This window comes from Hevea brasiliensis, chromosome 2, assembly GCF_030052815.1.
Source record: "Hevea brasiliensis isolate MT/VB/25A 57/8 chromosome 2, ASM3005281v1, whole genome shotgun sequence".
In the NCBI taxonomy this organism is placed as follows: Eukaryota; Viridiplantae; Streptophyta; class Magnoliopsida; order Malpighiales; family Euphorbiaceae; genus Hevea; species Hevea brasiliensis.
The window spans coordinates 100,438,825-100,453,623 of NC_079494.1; the positions used below are offsets into that span (position 1 = coordinate 100,438,825).

The 14,799-nt window shown below is 33.3% G+C and overlaps 1 pseudogene; it reads left to right on the top strand.

Annotated features, from left to right (window-relative positions):
- Positions 1–647: 647 nt before the first annotated feature.
- LOC110633826 (cysteine synthase, chloroplastic/chromoplastic-like) lies at positions 648–13,588 on the top strand (annotated as a pseudogene).
- The last annotated feature ends 1,211 nt before the right edge of the window (positions 13,589–14,799 follow it).

Here is a 14,799-nt window from a genome sequence, read left to right on the forward strand (position 1 = left end):
GCTCTGATACCACTTAGCCCGAAAAGGATATCCTGTCCGGGTAACGCACCAAATTCCTCATAAGCTCTCAGTCTCCATGGGCCGCGCACGGCCAAGGGTCAACCTCAGGCATACCTACATTGCCTCATTGCCAGAAGCATTACAACCAGAACTCCACAGAAGTATTACTGCTACCAGAAGAGCAATGAATGCTATCACTATAGGGGAAATTCATCAAATGACTCTGGCCTGTCTTGACAAAATGTGTGAACAACAGACAAGTAACAACATGTTAGATTTTTATGGGTATGTTATAAGATGAGTTTAGGTAGTCTATAACTAAGTTTAGGATGTGTTTGAATTTGAAAAATAACACATATATGGGTTGAGTTTGATATGTCTAGTGTCTATTATCCGAATTCTCATTTTTATAAATACTTAATTAAATATAAAATATATATTTTTATAATAATATTTATAAATTTTATATTTTTATTTTAAATAAAATAAAATTTAAATATATTCAAATTTTTAAAATGTATATTATTAATAAAAAATGTTTTTAATTATTAATTAAAATATATAAAATTAAATGGTTTGATATTTTTAGGGTTATAGTAATTAAGTTTGAAATGGGTAGTTAGAATAAATGTTAATTGAATTTATACTATATTAATCGGGTTGGGAAGTTTGATTTTCGCGGAACCAAGGTGCTTTGCTAATAGGAAAGGTGAAAGTACCAATCTTCTTTTTAGCAGAGAACATCTTCTCTACTGATGAATCCGTTGACTTCTCCATTCTTGAAATCGCAAAAGCCAGAGCTCTTGTTGCTCTCCTCCTCTTCATCAGAGCCTCAAACAGTTCCTCGTGGGTCCCGCTACATCAGCCTCTCGCCTGAGTCTCAAGTCCAAGAATTACAAGTATGGATCCTCTGTGGCGTGCAAAGCAGTGTCCGTTACGCCACAGACTGAGGTTGAAGGTATCAACATTGCTGAGGATGTCACTCAGGTTTGGTTTCTCGCACTATTTTGTTGGAATTGTGAACTGGGTCGGTTTCAATGTGGAAATTTGTGGAGATTTTGTCAGTTTCTTAGAGTGTAATGGATAGCTGAACCATTTTCCTGGAAGAATTTAATGGATTTCTGAAGTGGGTTTGGTTTAATTTCTTGAGAATTTGATGATGTTGAACTTTCACAGCATTGAATTATTGATCAATTCACTCTGAACTACGAATTCATCGGCTCTCAGTTCTGATATAGCTCGTAGATACCATGGATATTGTTAGATGTTATATGACCAAACCAGCTGCAGTCTGCCAAGTTTCAAAACTTCAGTTATAAGTTTATATGAGTTTCTTTCTCAATATTCAATTACATCTCTTCTTAGGAATAATCAAATTGATTTTGTACTTCAGCCATTGGGTGCAATCCTGGCTATACCAACTAAAGCCATCTAATTCCATGTTAAATTAACCTAGCAATTTCCTTCTACAATGATCACACACAAAGTTGATTTTACATATAATTAATAAGTTTCTATGGCTGGCCGCAATAAGGTCTTGTAGGCTATAATCAGTTATTTCAAATGTACAATTATAATTGCAAATTTGATAAACTTACTGGACTATTTTTGTGATTAATCCATTTTCATTTTATGATTTATATCTATCTGAAAAACTTATATATATAAGATTCATAGCTGTTTATGTGCTTGTTTCTACTGTTTTTATTATTATACTAAGTTATCAGTAGCTTACTTTGTTAACCAACTGAAAGCACTTGGGTTATTGGTTATTTATTTGCTTATTGATTAATACAGCTTATTGGAAAAACACCTATGGTTTACCTAAATAACATTGTAAAGGGGACTGTTGCAAACATTGCTGCGAAACTTGAGATCATGGAACCATGTTGCAGTGTCAAAGACAGGTGAAAATAGTAAAACTGATAGTCTCGGTACTTGAAATTTCATGAACATCTTGTAGTATAATTGAAAAGCCTTCTATTTGTTCATGAAAAAGGCTTATCATATTGAGCTGGATTCATTGTTTAAACTTCTATGAGAATATGACTATATTGTTAAGTGGAATTAAGTTTTATGAGATTGGAATCTAGCAGTTAATTTTAAGCTGATAATTTCATTTAGCAAGTTTTATTATGTGTATGTAAAGCTAATAATCTCTACGTTCCAAAGTTGCTTGGGAAATAAGTGGAACATTATTATCAGCATTTTTTGATATTTGGTTCCAGGATAGGTTATAATATGATAGTTTATGCTGAGCAAAGAGGAGTTATAACACCTGGAAAGGTAATAAAGTCTCATGCATTTGTTGGAATTAGCAATAATATAATATGTTGAAGTTCTCAAGTGACATTGATTTGCTTCTTTCCATTTTGGAATTTTAGCTCAAATTTGGACATCTTGTTAAAAATTAATTTTCCCTTGATTGAACTTAACAATGAAAATGAGTTTAAGAACAATGAAAATGAGTTTAAGGCAATCTTCTAAATTATTGCTGCATACAAATTTTATATGCATGAATGCTTTGGAAATGTTTGGTTGGGGAAAATGATACCTAGTTCTATGCTCAAGATGTAGTGTAGTTTTACTTGTTTGCTTTCACATCTGGTGTGCAGGTGTGGGACCATATGAATACCTGTTTTCATTAATGGTCTACTGCCCTTGCATTGCACTTAAATTTATGTCAATTATGTGGAATGTTTTAATGGGTGCTTCTATCAATTCTCAATGCTCTCTATGTGATGGGTGAGGCCTTCATTGACCCCACACTGCTTCATAAACACCCCACCCTGTCTTGGCCCTGATCCTAGATGCCAAAAGGGATACAATGTTTTCCCAGTCACTTCATTGGGGAATGGGTATCCTACCCCCACCTTGTTAGGACAAAATAATTTTTTTTAAAATTATCATCATTCCTCATGAGAAAAAGGAAAATGCAAATCCAGACCTTTAAGTAAGCAATTAGTTATATTTTATTAAGGGGAAAGTACAAAAAAGGACCATGTAGTTTTGTGCTTTGACACTTTGAGGCGTGTGGCTCAATTTTTGACAAAACAATACCCTAAGATTTCCCTTTGTTAGCACTTAAAGAACCATCTGCTATAATACCGTTAGTTTGCTGATGTGGTATCATAAAATGACATTTTCAATATGTTGTGGGTGCTACAAATAAGTAACAAATGAAAATGACTGTACAATTTCAATGAAAATAAAAAATAATTTCATTTAATTAAAAATTTGTAAAACAAAATTACGTAAATCTCCTTCTTCCCTGAAACCCTTAGCTTACCCCAGCCTCCTGCTACACAGTGTCGGTAGTAGAGACACTGTTCAATGCATGCCCTAAAACAAATTCCATGGTCATCCCAATCAAATCCTCACAGAATAACACCACACTTCTCCCCTAAAATGAATACCCGCTTCAAGAAGAATCGCAAGAAGCTTGATCACATGAGCGTCAGAAGCTTGATCACATGAGCGTCAGCCATAGCTGTATAAGAAAACACAGGAAGCATCCTGGTGGTCATGCTAACTCTGGAGGCATGCACCACCATAGGATCCTCTTAAGCAATTACCTCTTAGGTATTTTGGGAAAGTAATATATGCTACTTCCATAAGCTCTACAACAAGTTCTATCGCCCCATCGTTAACATTGACAAGCTTTGGCGCTTGGTCCCTGATTTCTCAAGAGGTGAAGGATAAGGCTTCTAAGGATAATGATCCCTAATGCTATCCAATTGGGATACTTGAAAGTTATGGGGAAGTTGGCTTTGCTTGAGAATCAGCCAATAGTGGTGAAGGCAAAGCTCGTTTTGAAGATTGCTGGAAAGAAGATCAAGGAGGCTAGTGGAGTGATCATTCTTAATTTTTGGAATAATGATGTTTTGGAATTGTTTAAGAGGTTATTTTTGTTATAATATATGAAATTTAGAGGTTAACATTAGGATGACTTTTTATTATTGATGATTTATGTTTTTTTTTTTTTAAAATAAATATATTTAGATTTGTCTTATTAAACTCAACTAAACCTTTATCTAAAAAATTTGGGGTCGGCTATATGGATTTGCTTTCTCCACTCTAAACGATTTTGGGTTAAATCCTCAGAAATGTGTAATGCTTCTAGGTCATGTTGTACTACTCTCCTCTAAGTCAATTTAGGTCTACCCCTTTTTTTTCTTTCTATCCTCTAACCTAATGTGCTCTACTTGTCTAACTGGAGCCTCCGTATGTCTATGCTTCACATGACCAAACCACCTCAATCTTCCTTCTCTCAACTTATCCTCAATTGGCACCACTCCTACCTTTTCTCTAATACTCTCATTATGGACTTTATCTAGTCTAGTATGGCCACTCATCCACTTTAACATTCTCATCTCTACAACTTTTATCTTAGACGCATACGACTCCTTCAATGCCCAACACTCACTACCATATAACATAGCTGGTCGTATGGCTGTACGGTAAAATTTTTCTTTCAACTTATTGGGAATATTGCGATCACATAAAACTCCCGTGGCACATCTCCACTTCAAACATCTGGCTTTAATCCTATGACTGACATTCTCCTCACATCCCCCATCTACTTGAAGGACTGAGCCGAGATATTTAAAGTGATTACTTTGGGATAGTACCACTTCATCCAAACTAATTCCTTCCCTATCACCAGTTTGGCCTTCACTGAACTTGCAATGCATGTATTCTATCTTCGTTCTACTTAGCTTAAAGCCTTTTGACTCTAGAGTACTTCTCCAAAGCTCTAGCTTTCTATTGACTTTTTCTCGCGTTTCATCTATCAGAACAATATCATCCGCAAACATCATGTACTAAGGAATACTCTCTTCTATATGTTTCGTCAATTCAACTAAAACTAGTATAAAAAGGTAAGGGCTTATAGCTGATCCATGGTGTAATCCAATTGAGATCGGAAAATCTCGTGTCCCCTCCTACTGTGCGCACAATAGTAGTTGCTCCTTCGTACATATTTTTCAACACTTGTATGTACCTAATAGATACCCTCTTTTGTTCTAACACACTCCATAAGACATCTCTTAGAACACTATCATAAGCTTTCTTTAAATCAATAAAAACCATGTGTAGATCTTTTTTCACATCTCTATATTTCTCCATCAAGCTTCTAATGAGAAAGATCGCTTCCATAGTTGAACGACAGTGCATAAAGCCAAATTGATTGAGAGAGATAGAAGTATCATGACGTAGTCGATGCTCCACAACTTTCTCCCACAATTTCATAGTATGGCTCATGAGTTTAATTCCCCTATAGTTCGAGCAACTCTGTATGTCTCCCTTATTTTTAAAAATAGGTACTAAAATATTCCTCCTCCATTCATCAGGTATTTTATTTGAGTTTAGAATCTTATTAAATAATTTAGTTAACCATGCCACTCCAATATCTGCCAAACACTTCCACACTTCAATTGGTATTCCATCGGGTCTACAGGCTTTACCGACTTTCATTCTCTTAAGTGCTTCCTTTACTTCTAAAAATCTAATCCTTCTAGTATAATTCACATTCTTTTCTATTGTTCTATAGTCTATATTCACGTCATTATCATTTTGACTGTTATTAAAGAGATAATTAAAATAATTTCTCCATCTTTCTTTAATGTCCTCATCTTTCACTAACACTTTTCCTTCTTTATCCTTAATGCACCTAATTTGATTGAGATCTTGACATTTCCTTTCTCTTCTCCTTGCTAATCTATAAATATCTTTCTCTCATTCTTTAGTTCCAAGTTTCTCATATAACTTTTCAAAGGCTTGTGCTCTTGCTTGACTAACTGCCTTTTTTGCCTCTTTCTTTGCTATCTTGTATTGTTCATATGCCTCATTATTATCACATTAGGTAACTTCTTATACCATTCCCTTTTTCTCTTCACTGCATTTTGTACTTCCTCATTCCACCACCATCTCTCTTTTGAGGGTGGTTCATGTCCTTTAGACTCTCTAAGTACTTTTCTAGCTACTTCTCTAGTCTTTGATGCCATCTGTATCCACATATCATTGGCCTCCATATCCAGCTTCCATGCTTCGTACTCGAGAAGCTCATTTTGAACTTCACTTGCTTTACTCTTTTGAACTCTCACCACTTTGTTCGAGCTACACTATTTCCTCTGACTTTACTTGAATTGTTCCTAAACTTGACATCCAAGACCACTAACTGATGTTGACTTGTTAAAACCTCTCCTGGAATGACCTTGCAATCGTTGCATAGAGCTCTATTTATCTTCCTGGTTAAGAGCAAGTCTATTTGGCTTCTATGTTGCCCACTTTTGAAAGTCACTAAATGTGACTCTCTTCTTATAAAATAGGTATTTGCTAGTATTAGGTTGTATGCCATAGCAAAATCCAGGATGCTTTTTCCCTCCTCATTTCAATTGCTAAAACCAAAACCTCCATGAACATTCTCATAACCTTGCCTATCACTTCCTACATGTCCATTCAAATCTCCACCAATGAAAACATTCTCTTCATTCGGTATGCTTTGCATTAAATCATCCATATCTTCTCAAAACCTTTGTTTATTCTCACTATCTAGTCCTATTTGTGGAGTATAAGCCCTAACTACATTTATTGTTTCTCCTTCTAGTACTAGCTTTACTAGTATAATTCTATCTTCTACTCTTTTCACAGCTATTACAGCATCTTTCAATGTTCTGTCTATGATTATGCCTACTTCGTTCTTATTTCTCTCATTTTCGGTAAACCAAAGTTTGTACCCTGAATTACCTACTTCCTTGCTTTTTTCTTCTACCCATTTAGTCTCCTGAATGCAAGCAATATTCAGCATTCTCCTTTCTAAAGTATCCACAAGCTTCATTAATTTTCCTGTAAGTGATCCAATATTCCAAGTACCAACCCTGATCCTCCTCCTATCCTGTTTCTTCCTAATTGGTCTCATTCTATGATATCTTCTATTGTTTTCTATGTCTATCTTGTGTTCTGTTCTACTATCTGTCCTATAGACTAACTTCTTTACCTACACCCGTCCATGATGTGGGAACCCTTGCTCACTTAACACCACACCCGGGCGCTGGCATGGCGCGTCGCTTTCGGTGAACGCCCTACACCCTTGCATATTTCTCACTACACCTGGGCTCCGATGTAATGGGTCGTAAGTAGAGGACGCCCCAACGTTTATATCATTTGAATCCATATCATAAAGTGTGACGAAATTTTTACGCTGGTTGTTACCTACCGCAACCCTCTTCCTTTATCCGGGTTTGGGACCGGCTAAGTGCAAACTACTTAGGCGGAGTTTGGATTTGTCTTATTAAAAAATAAAAATCCCATAACCTTAATCTCTTCTTCACTTCTACCTCTTCTCTTCTTTTTTTGGCCTCTTTACAAATTTCTTTCTTAAATTCTTAGGGTTTCGGGGAAGGAAAGGAGTTGGAAATTTTTTTACAAATTAATTTTATTTTAAATAAAATTTTAATTTCCATTAAAAATGGTAAAAGTTGAATTTATTTTATTTTTTATTTTTTTTTTAACTATGGGACACACAACATATTAGAAATGTTATTTTATACTGCTTTGTTAGCAAACTAACGGTGTTATAGCTGTTTACCCCTTAAGTGCTAATAGAGAGAAAGCTCAAGGTACTGTTTTGTCAAAAATTGAACCACAAGCTCCAAAGTGTCAAAGCTCTAAACCATTTGGTACTTTTTTTATAGTTTCTCCTTTTATTAAAATTAAATTAGCCACAAACTCCGAAGAATTACTTTTTCATGGACTATAAAACAAACATAGAGGGATATCCTGATAAATCCAAAAAAATAAAATTTAATTTAGTTATAGGCATAAATTTACATACAAATAATGTATTCAAATTTTATACAAAGGAAAAAAAATTCTAGATAAAGGGAACATGCATAAAAAGGGAAAATAAAAAGAAAATTAACCTGAAACATTTTTATAATAACATCCAATTGGGGTAGGATGGTGCAGATCCCTGTGGAGCGAGTTTAAATTCCCATATCTACCATCTTGCTAGATATGCATTTCAAATTCTAGTTGTCCCTGAATAGTTTATATTGACAAATAGTACTGTAATATATGGTAAGTTAGCAGCTGGCATCTGGCTGGCTATTTTTGAAGCTGAAGACTGCTCTACTCTTTATCTTCAATTGATTCATTGCACCATCAACTTGTTGATTGGACACTTTGATCCTGATTCTTATAAATTAAATTTATCTGATTTATAATTAATTATTTCTTTTATTCATATCTTGGGTTTACATTTTGGTGTCTATTTAATTTTTTAGGTGCTTGTATAATTTCTTTATGCAGTTTTCCCTTGACTGTTGTAGCAATAGAAGGCTGCTCTTCTCTCTTTGTTCAATTGATTCACTGCAACATCTAGTTGTTAGCTGGTTTTTTATTATTATTATTATACAGTGTGCAGCTTGATCCAACTTGTTTGGCACTTACGTCTGTGTATGCTCATATTTTCTATCCATATTTTTTCATGTCTTGTTTTTATATTTTTTTGGCATAGGTTTCACGTCCAAGATGGCTCAAAAATTACTGTTAATTTATTTCCTGGCATCATTATTGTAGACCAGCCATGGAAAATGAAACTCCATTCAGTAACTCTTATGTAATTTTTTTAATCATTTTAATGGAGCTTTTTATCTATCTTTAGAGCATTCTTGTGGAAGCTACTAGTGGAAACACAGGCATTGGCCTTGCATTTATAGCTGCTTCAAAAGGATATAAACTTATCTTGGCTATGCCAGCATCAATGAGTCTGGAAAGAAGGGTTCTCTTAAAAGAATTGGAGCTGAGCTTGTTCTAACTGATTCAGCAAAGGGCATGAAGGGAGCAGTTCAGAAAGCTGGAGAAATTTTGAAAAGTACTCCCAAATGCCTCTATGCTTCAATAATTTGATAATCCTGCAAATCCTGAGGTTAGTTGTCCACTATCACTATTCTCTTGTAGATGTTGTAGCAGTCATTTTTGAAATTCACTAATTCTCTCCTATTGGGTCAAAAAGCTGTTTTCTGCTGTTACAATGTGGCTGATTTAATGTGGTGTGCACCTACCCCTAGAATGACAAAGATCCTGTCAAGAAGGATGCTGTGTCTCTCTAACTGATGAATGTGGCTTGCATCTTTCACATTAGAATTTAGTTTAATTTTTGGTTTATGCAGTGTTAATTACTGAACTGAAAATTTTCTTGGCTATTTTATCTCAGGAACTCATTGCCAAATTATCCATTTATCTAAAAATCAATTTTTATTTGGTCATAAACTTGATAAGACTCAAAGTATGATGTTCACAATATTGTTGGGCAATTTTATTTGGCTTAGTTTTGTTGGGCAATTTCTTTTTCGCTTGGCTATCCAGTTATCTAATGATGCCTATTATTTTGACTCCTGAGAACTTATAATTACAGCTTATAGAATGGTGATGTAGATTAAGAAACTCATTAATTTGGATTTAACTGCATGTTCTATTTTAGATACACTATGAGACAACTGGACCAGAAATCTGGGAAGATACAAGAGGGAAGGTGGATATCTTTGTTGCAGGTATTGGAACTGGTGGAACTATTTCTGGAGTTGGTCAGTTCCTTAAGGAGAAGAATCCCAACATTGAGGTACTTGTTTCTTGTTAAGGTTTGCCAACTCTGTGTATGGCTGTTCTATTTCTATTTTTCTGCCCATTTCACATGCTGGTTGACTAATTGTATGCCCAGATTGATTGTCCTGTGTGATAGTAGGATGTGTTGAAACTTGAAAGAAAGAGTTCATTCTTTTCCATTTTTATGCTAGTTTCCCATTTGACATTTGCATTTATCAGGTTATTGGTATAGAACCTTTGGTAAGCAACATACTTTCAGGTGGAAAGCCTGGTAAGAAGAAATATTGTTGTGATTGATCAGTGTCAGTGTGATGCATTAGATGTTTTCTATTTCATATAGCAATTTCTATACCTTGTGTTTGGATGGAGGAATTTGAAATTATGAGATGTGTATTCTTTGGTTGATTAGCTTCATGAATCTAGCTTGGTTTCATGTATGTGGATAAAATCCTTACGAGTGTGAATTTGAAATACCTATTTAAGTGTCATTTCAAATCCACTTCAAGTTGTCATTCACATCCATGAATATAATATTTATTAATGAATCCAATTAACTAAAGAATTGGCTAACTTTCACTTAAACAATTTAAACTAAAAAATATTTCTAAACGTTTCAATTAAAATTCTTCTATCCAAATATAGCAGTAATGTATTTATTTTTCAACTGAAAATGCAGGTCGTCACAAGATTCAAGGGATTGGAGCTGGTTTCGTGCCCGGGAATTTGGATCGAGATACTGTTGATGAAGTCATAGAGGTCCAAGTCTTATCATCTTCATATTTATTTCACCTTTACCCTGCATGATAGTGCAAATTCTCTGCTTATGAAAATTTTGAAGTAAATGAGAGGAAGGAAAAATTTTAAAAGGTCTTCCTATATAATTGGTTACACAATTGGAATACAGTTACATTTTTCTATCTTTGTGACGTTGGTTGCTTGTGGAATCTTAAGTTCATATTTTGACATTTGCAGTTGTATTGCTTGATCCTGCTTCTTTAAACCTACCTTATTTTCTTTTTCTTGAAATATGATTCATAAATGACAGAATTTTTAACCTTTATTTTATTTAAACTTTTAAAGATTTTGTGTGTTTCTATTGAAGAACGTTAATGGTGATGATGTTTTCTCCGTCAGTTGCACTGATTTCATTACTTCAGCACCATGATGATGGAAAATGGAAACGTAACCTCGATATGGATGTATATTAATTTTCGTTCTAATTGCTGTATTGAGATTTTCACATAAAATTGCTTATATCACTTTAGCTTTGGGTTGTTGAACTTGAATGTTTATTTTGTAGAACTGCATAAATCCTTTGTCTTGCCAAGCAATAGGCACCACCAGCTTATGCTTCATGCCATGCTTGTGCTTGTGTTCTAAGTGTGTAGTTTAGCCCCACATTTGAATTGCAGATTATAATATGTACCATATCTCAATTTTCTCTTTTTGAATAGTTGGCAGATATCAAGTGATGAAGCTGTTGAAACTGCAAAACAATTAAAACTCCAGGAAGGTTTACTGGTTAGTGCTTTCAATAAAACTTTAAACCTTTTTTAACTGTTACATTGAAAGCAATCCTAATTGCATGGGTGTTAGGACACATAAGCAAGTATGATGATTACTTAAAACAAGTTCAGGCTAGAAATATTAATCAGATTATTTATAAATTCTTTCTTCAATATTGGTGTTTGAAGAAATGATTGAGCAATATGGAGCAATTAAGTAATTATGCTCTAATTATTAATTTATTACTTGCAACATGCTGCATCTCTTTTGTTTTTGTAATTAACTAAACCTTGTGAATCAATCGACATGTCAATCATTGTATTTTTCCTTTCTTTTTAATTACATTCAACGATGCAATCTACCAACTGAATGTGGGATAATATTTTGTGCCCACTCTATTAATGGCAAATGTTTGCTGTGGTGTTTCTTCACTCTCTCTAGTTTCTCTAAATGAACATAGACCATAATTTTGGTTTACTTTGATAGTGTTCACAATGACAATCTTTCTAGCTTACTTCCCATCCTTCCCCTCTTCCTCCTGTGAGACTAAATTTGAATGATCTCTCTCTCTCTCTCTCTCTCTCTCTCTCTCTCTCTCTCTCTCTCTCTCATTTTATATTTGTTGCAATGTCACTCCTGTTTCTTTTAGTATCCTTAAATAATTATATACCAGGTTGGCATATATTCTGGTGCTGCTGCAGCTGCTGTGATGAAGTTTGGAAAGAGATCAGAAAATGCAGGGAAGCTGATTGCAGTAAGTACTTTCAATTATATTGAAGCCAACTATGCAGTTTAACTTAGTAATTAGTACCATAGCAAATGAATTCCATTCTAGAAGTGCAGAACAGAAAACCCAATAAATAAATAAATAAAATGAAAGGTCTATCCGTAGCACTTAAGTTAACCTGTCTTTTTTTTTTTTTTTTTTTCTTCATAGATTAATCCAAGCTAACGTATCTGGTTTGGTACCTATCTGATCTGTTTTGTTAATGCTTTGTGCCAAACTTTCTTTTCTTTTTGGTGCTTTGGTTCCTTGGAAGTGCAACTTAATTGACGTGGCGTAATCTTCAATTGCATTGGGTCAAACATGATGCAAGCTGAGGATTGGCTTTGAATTGGTGGTTCAATTTCAAGGCAAGGCTTGAATCCCCTAGTTTTAGTGTGGATAGCTGGTTTTTAAACAGAAAATGGAACTAGTCTGGTTTGTCGAAGCTAGCCCCGCATGGTACCTGACCACAATAAGTGCCTTTCCCTCCTAAAAAGAATCTAGTGTTTGCTGGACATTTTACATTTTTATCATGTGAAAACTATATGGTTTGACCTTTTTTTTTCAATGGTCAAACAGAAATAATCTGCTGGCAGCCTTGACTAGTAGTCTTGATTTGACATATTTTATTAAGTCCAGCCGTCGGTATATGGGTTTCATAAAAAGTTTCTTTCCTACTGGGGCAGAAAGTTTTATGTTTTTGGACCACTAATTTAAACAACCCAGTGGCCTATAGAAGCTGTGACATACACGTTCATCAATTATTTGGCATTAACAACGTGAGAAAGCTAATTGCTTAGTTCAGCTATAACAAAACATGGATTCTGAACCAATAGTTTGAGCAACCAATTCTAGATGTGATTTGTTGTCAATTCCTAGGCAGTGCCTAAGATAGTATGAACCTTATAATGTGCTTTTCAGATGATTGCCCTTTTTTCTTAAAGAACAAGACCATTTGGGATAGTTGGGGGTAAAAACAATAGGACTTGCTTTGAGGTGGAAGATTATCTTATTTCTTTCTAGAGCTTGTGAAAGATGGTCCACTGGAAATATTCTTCTTGTTGCTTTGATTCATATTTTCCGAAAGGTGGATCCCACTATGATAGCTTTGAATAAATCAAATACATGCATTAAGATATAAAGACTTCTTTTTCCACAACAATGAAAGCACTTTTGAACTCAGAAAGAAATGCTGCATAATAAATTGTGGTCCATACGCTCAACTGATGTGGTTGGTAAAACTTGATAGATGCATATGCATACTGGCCCTGATGATTTTTTGGTCTTTTGCCTTGTGAATGACTCTTTTGTGCCCTTTGATCAGCAGTTATACATACCCAAAAAAAAAAAAATCCTTTACTTTTGCAATATATATAATATCCTGTTGTTAATGATAATTTGGATGCCCGCAGGTTGTTTTCCCAAGCTTCGGGGAGCGATACCTGTCCTCCGTTCTTTTCCAGTCAATTCGAGAAGAATATGAGAAGATGCAACCTGAGCCATGATACTCCCACGTTCGAGTTTGTCTAACAGAATAGCAAATTTTGTCTCCTGAAATTTCATCCCAAAGCATATTTGTACACATTATATGCTTTATTTATAATCTTCCATGTTTATCATGGATTGGATCTCCTCTTATAGCTGGTTTTACTTGTCTCCAATGTACTTTTTTGCAAGGTGAAAATATAATAATAGTCTTGAAATTTGTCATGTGTTGTATTTGCTTGAAGCAACACCTTCTCCAGTTCAATTGATCGGTGTTCCTAGTTCTTGATATTATAACCTTATCTTCTACTTTATATATTCAGTGTTTGAAATGTTTACTGCAAGTGCAGTTGCACCTAATGCTAGGGTCAAAAATTGACTGCCAAAAGTTGAAATGGTGACCAAAGAAACTCCTTTTTAAATTTTAAACTGTTAATAATAATAATAATAATAATAATAATAATAGTTAAACATGCCACAATGACAAGCAAAGATTCTGATTTTCTCCATTTTGTACCTTTTTAATTATTTTTTAGAAAAAATTAATATTGAATCATTATATTTTAATGAAATTAATTATTATTTTAATAAAATTAATTATTTACTCCTTTTATTTTGAAAAATTTATTAGTTAAGTAACTGTATTTTAGTCCCTTTAGTCATTTTAAGGATTAATTTTTATTTTATACAGTTCTTATAATTTAAAAAATATAATTATATAATCTCTCTATTTTTTAAATTTTGAATTATTTAGTTTATATAATGGTGATTTCTTTCTTCTTTAAATACATTGATTAACTGAAAAATTGATCTAAATAAGATTGAGGACTTAAGAGTTTACAGAACAAAAACATAATATTAACTTATATATTTTTAAAAATAAAATAACTAAAATTAAAATAAAGTGTCTAAATAATTTTTTTATGGCTATTTGTAAAATCTTTCATGTTAAACAATTAAAAAAAGTATATTTTGACCTAATCAAAAGGTTAAACAGCTTTAACTTTGCTAAGAAATGAACATCTCCCCATAATATATATCTAATAAAATTAGTCTAAGGCTTTTTTTCAAATAAATTATTTAAAAAAAAAAGAATTCGGTTAAATTTTTACAAAATCATATTTGTTATTTTTTAAATTAATTTGTTAATTTAAAAAAATTAAATTTTTTTATTTTAAATATAAAAAATTAACAATAAAAAATTAATTAAATTAAATTCTTATAAAATTTTACATTTTAAATGAGCGATATTAATAATAATTATGAATGAATAACTAATACAGAACAATATTTACTTTATTAAGAAAGAAACTTAATTTTGGTACACAAATTTATATCTTAAAAGAAAGTTAAAAAAAAAAAAAACATAATTTTAGCTTTTTTTTTTTTTCAACTGAGAAAAATTTGAGAGCTCACAATTTTGAAGATAATTTAAT